We start from the raw sequence: 12,089 nt of genomic DNA on the forward strand, positions 1-12,089 counted from the left end.
TCCAACCAAAAATTAACTATATATCTACATTTCTGAGAGTTTTAATATGGAGAAAAAATTCTGGTTTTGGAGGTAGCATATATCATACCAGCAAAAATCTTTTGAGGAGAAATCAGGAACTAAAAGTATCAGATTTTTTGAAAAAAATGGTATTTAAATGGGAAAAAAAAAAAAATTTAAAAAATTAACAAGGTTACTAGAAAGACAAAAACTACTAGTTTTTATTATAGCATTTTCATAGCATAGAGATGTAGATGGCAAATAAAATGGTGAGTTTAGTCCATGAAGTGTCCAACTAAAAGGTTTGTCTAGAATAGAAGAATGCAATGTAGCATGTAAGCTTTGCTATTAAATGATTCTTTTGTAAGTTCTGTATGAAGTTGATAAAATTATTGCTAAGTTAGTTCATCAATGGTATGCAAGTAGACCTCTAATCTTGTTGTATGGAGAAAAACTTCTCGTTTTGGAGTCAGCATATTTCATACGAGCAATAATCTTTTGAGGAAAAATCAGCAAACTAAAAGTATCAGATTTTTTGAAAAAAATGATATTTAAAAGCTAGAAATCAAATTTTTTTAAAAAAAAAAAAAATTAACAAGGCTACTAGAAAGAACCATTTAATATGGAGAAAAAATTCTGGTTTTGGAGGCAGCATATATCATAGCAGCAAAAATCTTTTGAGGAAAAATCGGCAAATTAAAAGTATCAGATTTTTTGAAAAAAATGGTATTTAAATGTATGTTCCCTGGGGACGCATACCCCCCAAAAAAGCCAGCATTTCGGAGACGGGGACGTCACCGTCCCGGGGACTTCATTGGGGACTTGCATCCGTCCCCAATTTTTTATCACACAAAAAAAAATTTTAAAAAAACAAAAATGTCACTTTTGCCGTCCCCATTTGCCGTCGCCCCCTGTCCCCAAAATCAGCAAAAAAATTTGCAGTCTCGGAAATGCGTCCCACTGTCCCCTGCCGTCCCCGTCCTGGAAACTCGAGGGAAGATAAGTAAACATCAAATTTTAAAAAAACTAACAACGTTATTAGAAAGACAAAAACCACTTGTTTTTATTAAAGGCATTTTCATAGCATAGAGATGTTGATGGCGAATAAAATCGAGAGTTTAGCCCATGAATTGTCCAACTAAAAGGTTTGTCTAGAATAGAAGAATGCAATGTAGCATGTAAGCTTCGCTATTAAATGATTCTTTGGTAAGTTTTGTTTGAAGTTGATAAAATTATTGCTAAGTTAGTTCATCAATGGCATGCAAGTAGACCTCTAGTCTTGTTGTATGACGTGAGTGGAGAGTTTCATGTTACTAACAACACTACATCCTAAATTATTACTAAAATCATAACAATGTTTAATCATAGAGACTGCACTATTATAACAAACACTGAAAACTTTGATAAGTTAGTAAGACCTCAAACAACTACAATAAACATATTTTATTCCCGATACGATAAAAGAATTAAAAATAACTCAACTCAAAAAATTTAAGTAGGAAACTTCAAAGAAAATATCATCCAAATAAAAACGAAACCAATCAATAATAGAGAAAGTGTTTCTCATAACAGGTAGAGTCAAATGGTATGAAATATGCAATTTCAAAGATTCTAGGAACAAAATCAAGTCACATTCACAAGCTTTGCTATTAAACCAAGCCTTTAAATTAGTCGAAGTAATGACTCATATAGCCAACAGGTAGAGTTGTATCCAAAAGGGCACATGATAGTTGAGTCAACCCTTCAGGAAAGTACTTGTACATCGTCCAAAGGGACTATTGAATCATCATTATCATTGTAATCGTTGCACTTACATATTGTATATATGAATAAAGTATCGTGTTCTGCATTACATTCTAGTACCTTAATGTGATAAGTAATCGTTTACCCTGTACGATAAACATTTAGCGCCATTACTAGTCGAACCTGGTATACAAGAGGTGTTATGAAGATTAATGTCGAATCAACTTAATAAAGACAGGAATAAAGTAAAAGATAAAGATGACATATGTACAGCACGGGAAGCACTAATCCTAACACAACAAGTGGAGAGAAAGTAGACGTTCCAACACCTTGCCAACGGGTACCATGGGGTGAAGGAGCGCATTCACCTAGCAAACCGAGGAGTGTCGAGAAGTTGCTTGAGGAGACGTGATAGAGATTAAATCCGGTAGAAGAGACAAAGGAGGAGTTCCTAAATCTGTACACGCCAAGGGTAAAGAATCCGAACAGAAGAGAAGTAACTCGCACGACTCGAAGTGCCGAAGGAACATGAGTGTGGAGTGAACTCCTTGTTCTCGATACACTCGATGAAGGGATGCAAGCAGAGAATCGAACAACTTCTCTTGAAGAAGATCTTCACACTGGGTAACACGATTGGTCAAAGTAGGGCAGTTATCCGAAGTAGTGCGATTGTGCAAAACAACGCAAGTACTCAGAATAGCGCAATTGCACAACAAGCACCACAGATTCAGAAGAAAGTAGCAATGGCAAGACCAAAGAAAAAATTGTCGAAGTTTAATGGCAATGGGACGGCTAATCCAATCAAACACTATAAAACATGCGAAACAATCTGGACGGCGAACAGTGTAACGAACCAGGATGACTGGGTCTGATGGTTTTCGTTGACCGTACAGGGTGTAGTGATTAATTGATTTTCGGATGTTGATCCACAAAACTTAACTACATGGCCAGAAGTCAAGAAGGAATCATAGCAGAGTTCCAACTACTAAGGGATGATAACAAAATAGTAGCAGAAATATACAATATGAAACAGGGAAAGAACGAAACAATCCATGTATATGCAAGAAAGCTGAAGGAGTTGGTGGGGAAAATGGAAAGCCAACTAGCTGACAGGTTAAAGAAAAGATGGTTTGTAGAAAGGTTACGACCAACATTGAAGAAAACGATGAAAATTGTACCTCCAATGTCATACATAGATGCATATAACCAAGTGATGGATCTAGAGAGTGAGCAGAAAACGAGCAAAAAGAAGAAAAACAAATCGTCAGACTCAGACAATTCATATTTTGAAAGTAGTCGCAGCGACAAAGAGTCGAGTAAGAAGGTTCGAACATTGTAGAACATGTTACGGATGATGGAGTTCAAAAATCTGAAAAAGAATCCTAACTTAGTGAAAGGGGAACTGTGGTGTACGGGCTGTAAGGAGGAGGGCCACACAAAGGGCTCCTGCCCAAAGAAACAATTTTGCAATATCTGCCAAATTGCGAGTCATTCCACCAAGGAATGCCCGTTCAATATGAAAACGAAGGGACATCAGCAAGTGTTATTGACACAAGAAGTGTCCACCGCAGGAGCAAGAATGAACACGAACAATGACGCAACCTCAGGAGGGTACCGTAACAATAACCAGCACAGACGAGGCAGTAACAATAATAACAATAATGGAGGCCAAAGTCGGATACAATATGACTCGAGTGGATGGCTGATGATACAATGTCGTGCATGCAACCTGTATAAACACTTCGCCAAACTGTACCATGAAGGAAACACCACAACTGTTGTGCAGATGGTGTGGTTCGAGAAACCACGAGGATTCAAAATGCCCTAAGCAAGGAGTGAACTTGTTAAGCATAGAAACATGTGATGAGCAAACATTAGCCATCACTTGCGAGCAAGCAAAGAAGACAACGTACCCAGATGCAAAAGAGGAAAAAGAAAAGGTTGCAACAAGCGCGAGCAAAATTAGAAAAACAAATGGAAGCCGAGAAATCACAAATAAAAGACATTGTCGGCACCTCGAGGAGAAACCTGGCAGAACAAAATATTATACGGCAGGTAATGCAAATGGAAGTTCCTATTAAATTGAATGACCTTCTTGTTACAATGCCTCAGCTACGCACTGCAATACTGAACATGACACCACCTTGAAAGAACGGAAGAAACAGGAAAAGATGGTAGCAGAACAACTCCGATAGACCCAATGCTACTAGTACTCAATACAGGAAGATACCCAGCAATAGTAGAGATGGGTATCGTTGGAACCATACTCACAAACATGAGGGTCACGAGTGAATGCACTACCCAAAGATGTATGGAAGAAGTTGGGACAACCTACATTGTGGCCACCTACATTTCAATTACTCACTGCCAATCAGCACAAGATCAAGCCTTTAGGGACCCTGATGGCACAACCTTTAACCATCAGGACACAGTCATTCTTATTGGATTTCGTGGTCATACCAATAAAAAGGAAAGGGTACGACACCATCCTCGGATGGGGTTGGTTATAACAGCCGAAGGTAAAACATGATTGGAAACGGAATACTCTGTCCATGGAAGGCGAAGGCCGGAGATTTGTAATAGACTTACACACATAGATGGTAGGAGAGGAGGCAACATCATTGGATTCTGAAGGTGAAGGCGAAGGTGACGATGAGGGGAAGAAAAGAATGGAACTTGACGAAGAGGGAATATTGAGATTGGAAGGAGAGTCTAACAATGACGACCTGGACTCAGTGAACAACCTACTCCATTGGCAGATGAAGGACTACGAGATCTTTCTAAGCTGTAACATGTTAGGGGTCGAGGATGGAAAAGAAGAGAATGAATTTCCAGAAGGAGTATAGCAAAGTAAAGGAAGGAGAAGCACAGATAGATGAAACGCCTTCGCATATGTTTAGTGAAGACAAACCTATTAAGTACGAAGAGCCTACAATAAAAACAATGAACTTAGGGGATGAGGCCAATCCGAAAAATATATTTGCAGCAACGTTCAAAATATTCATGTAATATAAGGAAATATTCGCGTGGACGTATAAGGACTTGAAAGGGGTACCGATGGAACTATGCATCCACCATATACCATTGATAAAAAAGGAGCAATAGCCGTATGAAACAAGTTGTACCGCATGTTGGAAGCAAGCATTATCTTCAAGGTGCAGACGAGTGAGTGGGTATCTCTGATTATGATATCTTTGAAGGAAACCACCCAGATAATAATGTGTAGACTTTCGATGCCTGAATGCAATAACGATCAAAGATCCATTTCTGATACCATTCACCGATAGCATTTTGGAAGAAGTTGCGAGGCACAAAATCTATTCATTTATGGATGGATTTTTTGGATACAACCAGATATCCATCGCAGAAGAAGCTAGGCTTTAAAACAAAACCTTCATAGTTGAAGATGGAGTATATGCCTACAATAGGATGTCGTTCGGACTATGTAATGCTCCGGCAACATTTCAGAGAATTATCTTGCACATATTTGATAAGATGTCAGTCGGGAATTTCAAGGCATTTTTGGATGATTGGTCAATTTTTAGTGCGGAGGACAAGCATATAACCACATTCAAAGAATGCATGGAAAGATGCAGACGGGCGAGACTGGCACTGAATCCGAAGAAGTGTAGATTCAAGGTACCCTAAGGGAAGCTATTTGGGCACATAGTATGCAAAGCAGGATTAAAGACGGATCCTAACAAAGTCCAGGTAATCTTGGAAATGCCACTGTCAACGGATGTAACAGAGGTAAAATCATTCCTCGGACATATTGGATATTACCGAAGGTTCATTAAGGGCTTTGTAAAAACATCCTATCTGCTTGACAAATTAACTTGCAAGGGAGAACCTTACAAATGGGATACACAGCAAAATGAAGCCTTCGAAGGACTGAAAACAAGACTAGCTACAGCGCCTATCCTGGCTTATCAAAACTGGGATAAGGAGTTTCATGTTCGTATCAACACGTCGAACTATGCAATCGGAGCAACGTTGGCACAAATAGGTGATCACAGATTGGATCATCTAGCATACTTTGTGAGTAGACTACTATCTAAAGTGGAGAAGAATTACAGTACAACAGAGCGAGAGGCACTTGGAATGGTATACGTCGTACAGAAATTTAAACATTATCTACTAGCGAAGTCATTCATATTTTATGTGGATCATCAAGCAGTATCATATCTTGTGAACAAGCTGATCATCTAGGGAAGGATAAGCAAGTGGTTATTACTGTTGCAGGAATTCACATTCAAAATTGTGGTACGGCCTGGAAAAAGTCATGTGAGCATGGACCATTTATCAAGATTAAATCAAGAGAACCAATGGAAGGAGTCAACAACGATTTTCCAGATGCACAACTATTTCAGATTATTGTACTACAAGCTTGGTACGCAAGCCATGGGGCAATTTCCTAGGGAAATGCTGCAGAACGAAAAGAGAAAACTGGTGCTAAGGAGTTGAACGTTTCATTTGATCAACAGGTTAATGTATAAAATGAGACCTGACCAGATTCTACGACGGTGCATTTTAGAAGAGGAAATACCAAAGGTGTTGAAGGAAGCACATGAAGGACTAGCAGGAGGACACACGGGGCCGGATAAAACTGCACAGAAGATACTTCTGGCAAGTTTATGGTGGCCAACCGTGCACAATGACACCAGGGAGTGAGTCGTTGCCTACAATACGTGTCTGAGAGATGGGAAACCACTAAAGAGGGACTTCATGCCTCTTAACCCTTCACACGCACAGGAGTTATTTGAACGATTGGGGTTGGACTTTGTGGTAGCGGAGTACCTTACCAAGTGGGTAGAGGTGCAGGCCCTACCAAACAACTCTACAATAAGCATGGCAAAATTTATTTACGAGCAAATTATCACAAGGTACGGGATCCCGCTACAATTGACAAGCGACCGTGGGGGACACTTCATCAATCACGTCATCCGACTACTTACCACAGAGTTCAAGATATACCACTCCCTATCGAGCCCGTACTATCCGAGAGCCAACGGACAAGAAAATCTTAGTCGGAGTAATATATAAATCTTGCACAGTCGAATGAGAATATTGGGAAGAAAAGCTACCATCAACATTATGGGCACGCCGTACTTCATACAAGGTAACCATAGGACACACTCTGTTTCGGTTGATGTATGGACAAGAGGCTGTAGTATGAACGGAATTCATGGTACCAAGTTTAAGGATCACGATCGAAAACAAGCTAGAGATATGGAAAGTCTGAGGGAGAGATTGTATAATTTAAATAAACTTGACAAGCGACGACTACAGGCGCAATGGGCCACGGAAGTTACACAAAACAAGCGTAAGGCATGGCATGACAAGCATTTAAAATTGAACAAATTTCAACTAGATCAATAAGTTTTGAAGTATAATGGGCACAACGAAATCAAATCAAGAAAATTTAAGGTTAAATGGGTTAGGCCATATAAAATCGCGAAGTTGGCGATAATGGAGCAATAAAACTATGGACGACCGATGGAAAGGAAGTGACTGATGCAATAAATGGTCAAAGCTGAAAGTCTATCATGAAAGAAATAACGTGCCTTCATGGACAAACAACTCAAAGAGAGTATAAAAATAATAAAATAAGTAATGTGCATACATAAAATTAATAAATGTAAATAATAAGGAAGAATGTATCAATAAAGCGCATTAAAAATTCCATTTGCAAATACCGTACGGCCCAAGATATATGAAACAGTTACCGTACAGCCAATTCAAAGTGAAGCAACATGATGAAGGGGAGATATACTGACAAAGGAAGTATACAATACGACACAGCTCGGTAAAAGGAAAAAACAAAAGCCTAAGACTGAAATGATACCCATCGTACGGTAGTACAGAATCCAAGCTACCATACGGCCGGCAAAGTCATTCACTATAGAAGACCAAAAGGCAATAGTATATGGTACGGTGATTGAACACACCGTACAGGGATTAGCAAGAGCAAAGGTATGATATGATTCAAACCATACAACTCATACGGACCAACAAGGAGCAGGGGAGCCGTCGTATGCGAGAACAGCATACAAACAACTTACACCGTACAAACTAGCAAGGAATAGGGCGATAGTTGTACGGTCGAACGTCAACAACGAAATACACAAGTTAAGTGTTTTTAATCACCGTATGGTTATAGGGAGAAAGCTATAGATTGGAAAGACCATACATCATACGATAAAACTAGAGAACATCCAGAATCCCGTACGGTCACTTGAGAAAGATGTGGGGAAAAGCATAAAGTGTAATTTGTGCTGTAAGGAAAATCAGTGTATGAAGCAGATGATCACCATAGCATGCAAAGGATCTCGCACACTATATGATAGAGAAGGAAGGCAAAAAAATCAACACCATACATCGTACGACTTAGAACAGCACAAAGAGATTGTCGTACGAATTGACGGAGCCAATGAGTGGGGTCATACAGCTAAAAATAGTATCTTAGGATTCAACAGAGAGCAAATACCGTACGGGTGAGGAAGACATCTGAACATTGAGGAAAGCGAAAATAGTATGAGAAGTTATAAGAGCAGCATCACATACAGTATCATACGGCTTGTAGCCATTTAAGACTATGTAGGGAGAAGTTATTGTACAGAAGGCCCTAGTTAGAAATCATGGCAAAGAGGTGAAGTCGTACAGTCGTACCAGCCAAGCATTCGGGATAAGTTGTACGGGATTCCAACAACTAACCTAACTATGTTTGTCTTCTTCACACAAAAAGACAAAAGAAGCAACAGTTATGCAATCAGCCAGAAAGAGGACTTGGAAAAAGACGTTGGAGGTGGATACTGCAACTATGAGCAAAAATGTGAAAACCTTGCCGTTAGGAGTGCATATTGCAAGTGGCACAAGTACAAGAGCCAGTAAAAAGAACGGTAAGCAAACAGCACAGCCGGCTGCAACTGATAATCTCACAGCACAAAATGTATCGTTTGAGGGTTTGAATGGAGCACAATGTAGATGTTGGCAGGAGACACCTGATAACCATCTGGTGAAAACCAGTATTCGGAAGGCACAGGTTGAATGAGCAATACAGATGCTTGTATTTTGCATTCAAGACAACGAAGGGTTCCTGTGCACAATGATAGAGGCATACAATAGGTTCTCTCAAACCAATTCGTTTGCCTACCTTGAACGTGACTTGGTAATATCATTCAGACTAGCAAACTTCACATGAGTATTCGGAATACCTAGTCATGGACAAGGTGTAAGAAAAATCGACAACAAACCAAAAAAGTTGAGTCAAGAGGTGAAGGCACAACTAATACAGTTGGTATGTGAGGATTTGACACAAATGAAGAAAGAAGCCCTCATGAACATGTTGAAGGGTAGAGGACTGAAGAAGTCCAATGTGCAGGAAGGGCACTGGCATTGTCTTATGGACTTAGTAAAAAGTCGTCTCACAGGATCCAGCCGTGTTTCAAGCATTTCATTTCCGCAGGTGGCAATGATGAACGGGATCCTCATGGAAGAGTGTACGATTGGGCTACGCTATTGGTAGAAAGGATGTACGAATTTATGACACTATGGCATAAGATGTTCTACATACCGCATTATGCAATTGCACTATTTTTGGAGATAACGATGCGGATGATTCCCCACGACAAGCTAGAGGCCAATCTTGGACCACTCGCACCAAGAGAACCCCTATCATGTAGTGGAGGCACCTCAACACACTTGGTAGCAAGACCACAGTCGGACAGAAACAACCGAGACCAGATGGAGGAGATACTGATAGTGGTTGCTAGGAGACTTCTTCAGATGAGAGTGAGACCAACGGGGAGGATGAAGAAGAGGATGAGGAAGTGGAAGTGATTACAATGACGCCATTAAGATTTCCGCGGCCTACATTCTCAGCGACGACACACTTGGTTCCAGTGGGTACACACAGCATTCTAGGGTTTGGTCAATTCAAACAACCAGTGGTGATGACTCTAGCTACCGCTACAATTCAGCCAGTTACAAAGACATCACTCATTCCAGAGGTCGTAGCCATAGCAGCGATAGAGCCACATCTGTCACTGACGACAACAGTTGTTCCGAAGGTAATGATGGGGTTTCCTAAAGGGGTTGTCGGAGAGACTTTGCCATTCGTACCAGAGGTAAAGGCTGAGATACTTATACCGGATGAGGAGATAGACATTCAAGGAGTGATGGAGATACCAGCAGGAGTGGGTTTGAGGACGTCAAGTGTTCATTTGGATGTAGTAGGCTCTGATGTAGTGGTTACGGTAGATGCAACATTGCTAGCACCGCCTGTAGAGCCAAACAAAGAGAGTAGAGCTCTGAGGTTGAGCACATATTTGAGTACAAGGCTTAACCATATACCCCACGGGCAACAGGCATCCTCACGCCTGTGCAAGAAGTAGCCCCAAAAGGAGATTCTCTACAAATACAGGTGGAGAGTCACCCGACACAGACCGACGGGATACCACACTTCTCCACAGAGAGCACTTTTGAGTGGATGGCGAAATCAGTGGAGATGGCCATGGGTGCCTAGCAACAGCCTACAGTAGGGCTAGAGACATTGATAGGAGAGGTTATGGAGACATTGCTAGCTCATGTAGCGACTCGAGCTCGCCAAGTGGTGGCTTTAGCACAGACATATGCCTTGGATTCAGTGATAAAGGAGTTGGAGAATGTCATATCCTTCATGAGAGTGAGATGTATAGCAGCCTTTACAGTTTGTTTTGAGGAGTGCAGATGGCCGAGTGTAGAGACTACGGAGATGTGCCAGGATTGGGCCTCTACGAGAGAGACGGGTATGCAGAACCACATAGAGGCTCTGACTCGGGAGATAGTTCGAATACACAGGGATGCTTATTATACCCTCCAGAGGAGTTAGGCAGACCGGGTTGTGGCAGAGAGGGCTCGAGAGGAGTCAGCTACCAGGATAGCAGCAATGAAGGTGGAACTAGCTGCAGAGAAGGCAGCTTTAGAGTCAGAGAGAGCAGCCTAGGAATCCAAAAGGACAGCATTTTTGGCCCAGCAGAGTCAGCTTCAGCAAGTGGTAGCAGAGAAGGAGAGGGAGCTTGGAGAGATTGCTGAAATGATGCAAATAGCCTTGGAGATTCAGATGGAAGCTGAAGCAGATCTAAATGTACGGACAGGGCAAGTGCGTAAGCTTCAAGCAGAGCTGGACCAGCTTAGAGCACGGACGTCTACTACACCAAGGACGCATCCCTTTTCTTAATATCTAAATCTTGATGTAATAAGTTGTTTTGGTCATAGTTGAGTTTTCTTATAAGGGTTGTCTCTATTTTGTCATCTGGACACAACTTTACTTTTTGGGGAGGATGATTTTGTCGATAAAAAGTATTATAGCCGATGAGTAGAGTTGTATCTGAAAGGGTGCATGACGGTTGAGTCACTCCTTCGTGAAAGTACTTGTACATCGTTTAAAGGGACTATTGAATCATCATTTTCATTGTAATCGTTGTACTTGGAGTTGCATATTGCATATATGAATAAAGTATCATGTTCTACATTACATTCGAGTACCTGAATGCGATAAGTATCCGTTTACCCTGTACGGTAAACAAAGTATACAATAGGTATGAAACATGTGTAAGATAATGTGCTTGATATCAGAATAAGCATAAAAAATACAATGACCAAGATTTTGATACCACAAGCATTGGACATGTTGGTAGCAATACTAGGTTGCATATAATTATTAGGTCGTTCTTTTTATGCAGCAAGGGTTTGGTACTACAACATGAGAGAATGATAAAATATCATAGAGATAAGACGACCTACACATCAGACTAGTTCTTCACTTCTGTGATGTCCCCTTTGTGGAGTTGAATTTAATAATAAATTAAAATGAATAAATATATAAATACATAATAATAAAACATAATTATAATATAATTACAATATATATAAAACAATAATACCAAAATATAAATTAAATAAATTAGTTAGTTAACTTATAATAATTTATAGATAAATAATTCATTAATTAATTAATAAACAATAATAGTAATAAGATAAAAAAATAACAATAATATAGCATATAGAATGTATATATATATATATATATATATATATATATATATGTATATATGTAGACACACATACATATATACATATATATATATATATACACACATACATATATACATATATATATATATATATATATATATATACACACACATACATATATATATATATATACATATATATATATATATATATATACACACACATACATATATATATATATACATATATATATATATATCTATATATATATATATATAAAATTGAACAATGAGATATTTACACAATATAATATATATATATATAAAATTGAA

At 39.4% G+C, this 12,089-nt stretch overlaps 1 protein-coding gene across 3 annotated transcripts in view; it reads right to left on the minus strand.

The window, feature by feature from the left end:
• LOC149547820 (3-isopropylmalate dehydrogenase 2, chloroplastic-like) overlaps positions 1–12,089 on the minus strand; it is a 146,828-nt gene that overhangs the window by 66,100 nt on the left and 68,639 nt on the right. The window lies entirely within an intron of this gene.

Source organism: Cupressus sempervirens, chromosome 7 (genome assembly GCF_028749045.1).
Source record: "Cupressus sempervirens isolate cs-2001-9-10 chromosome 7, ASM2874904v1, whole genome shotgun sequence".
Classification (NCBI taxonomy): Eukaryota; Viridiplantae; Streptophyta; class Pinopsida; order Cupressales; family Cupressaceae; genus Cupressus; species Cupressus sempervirens.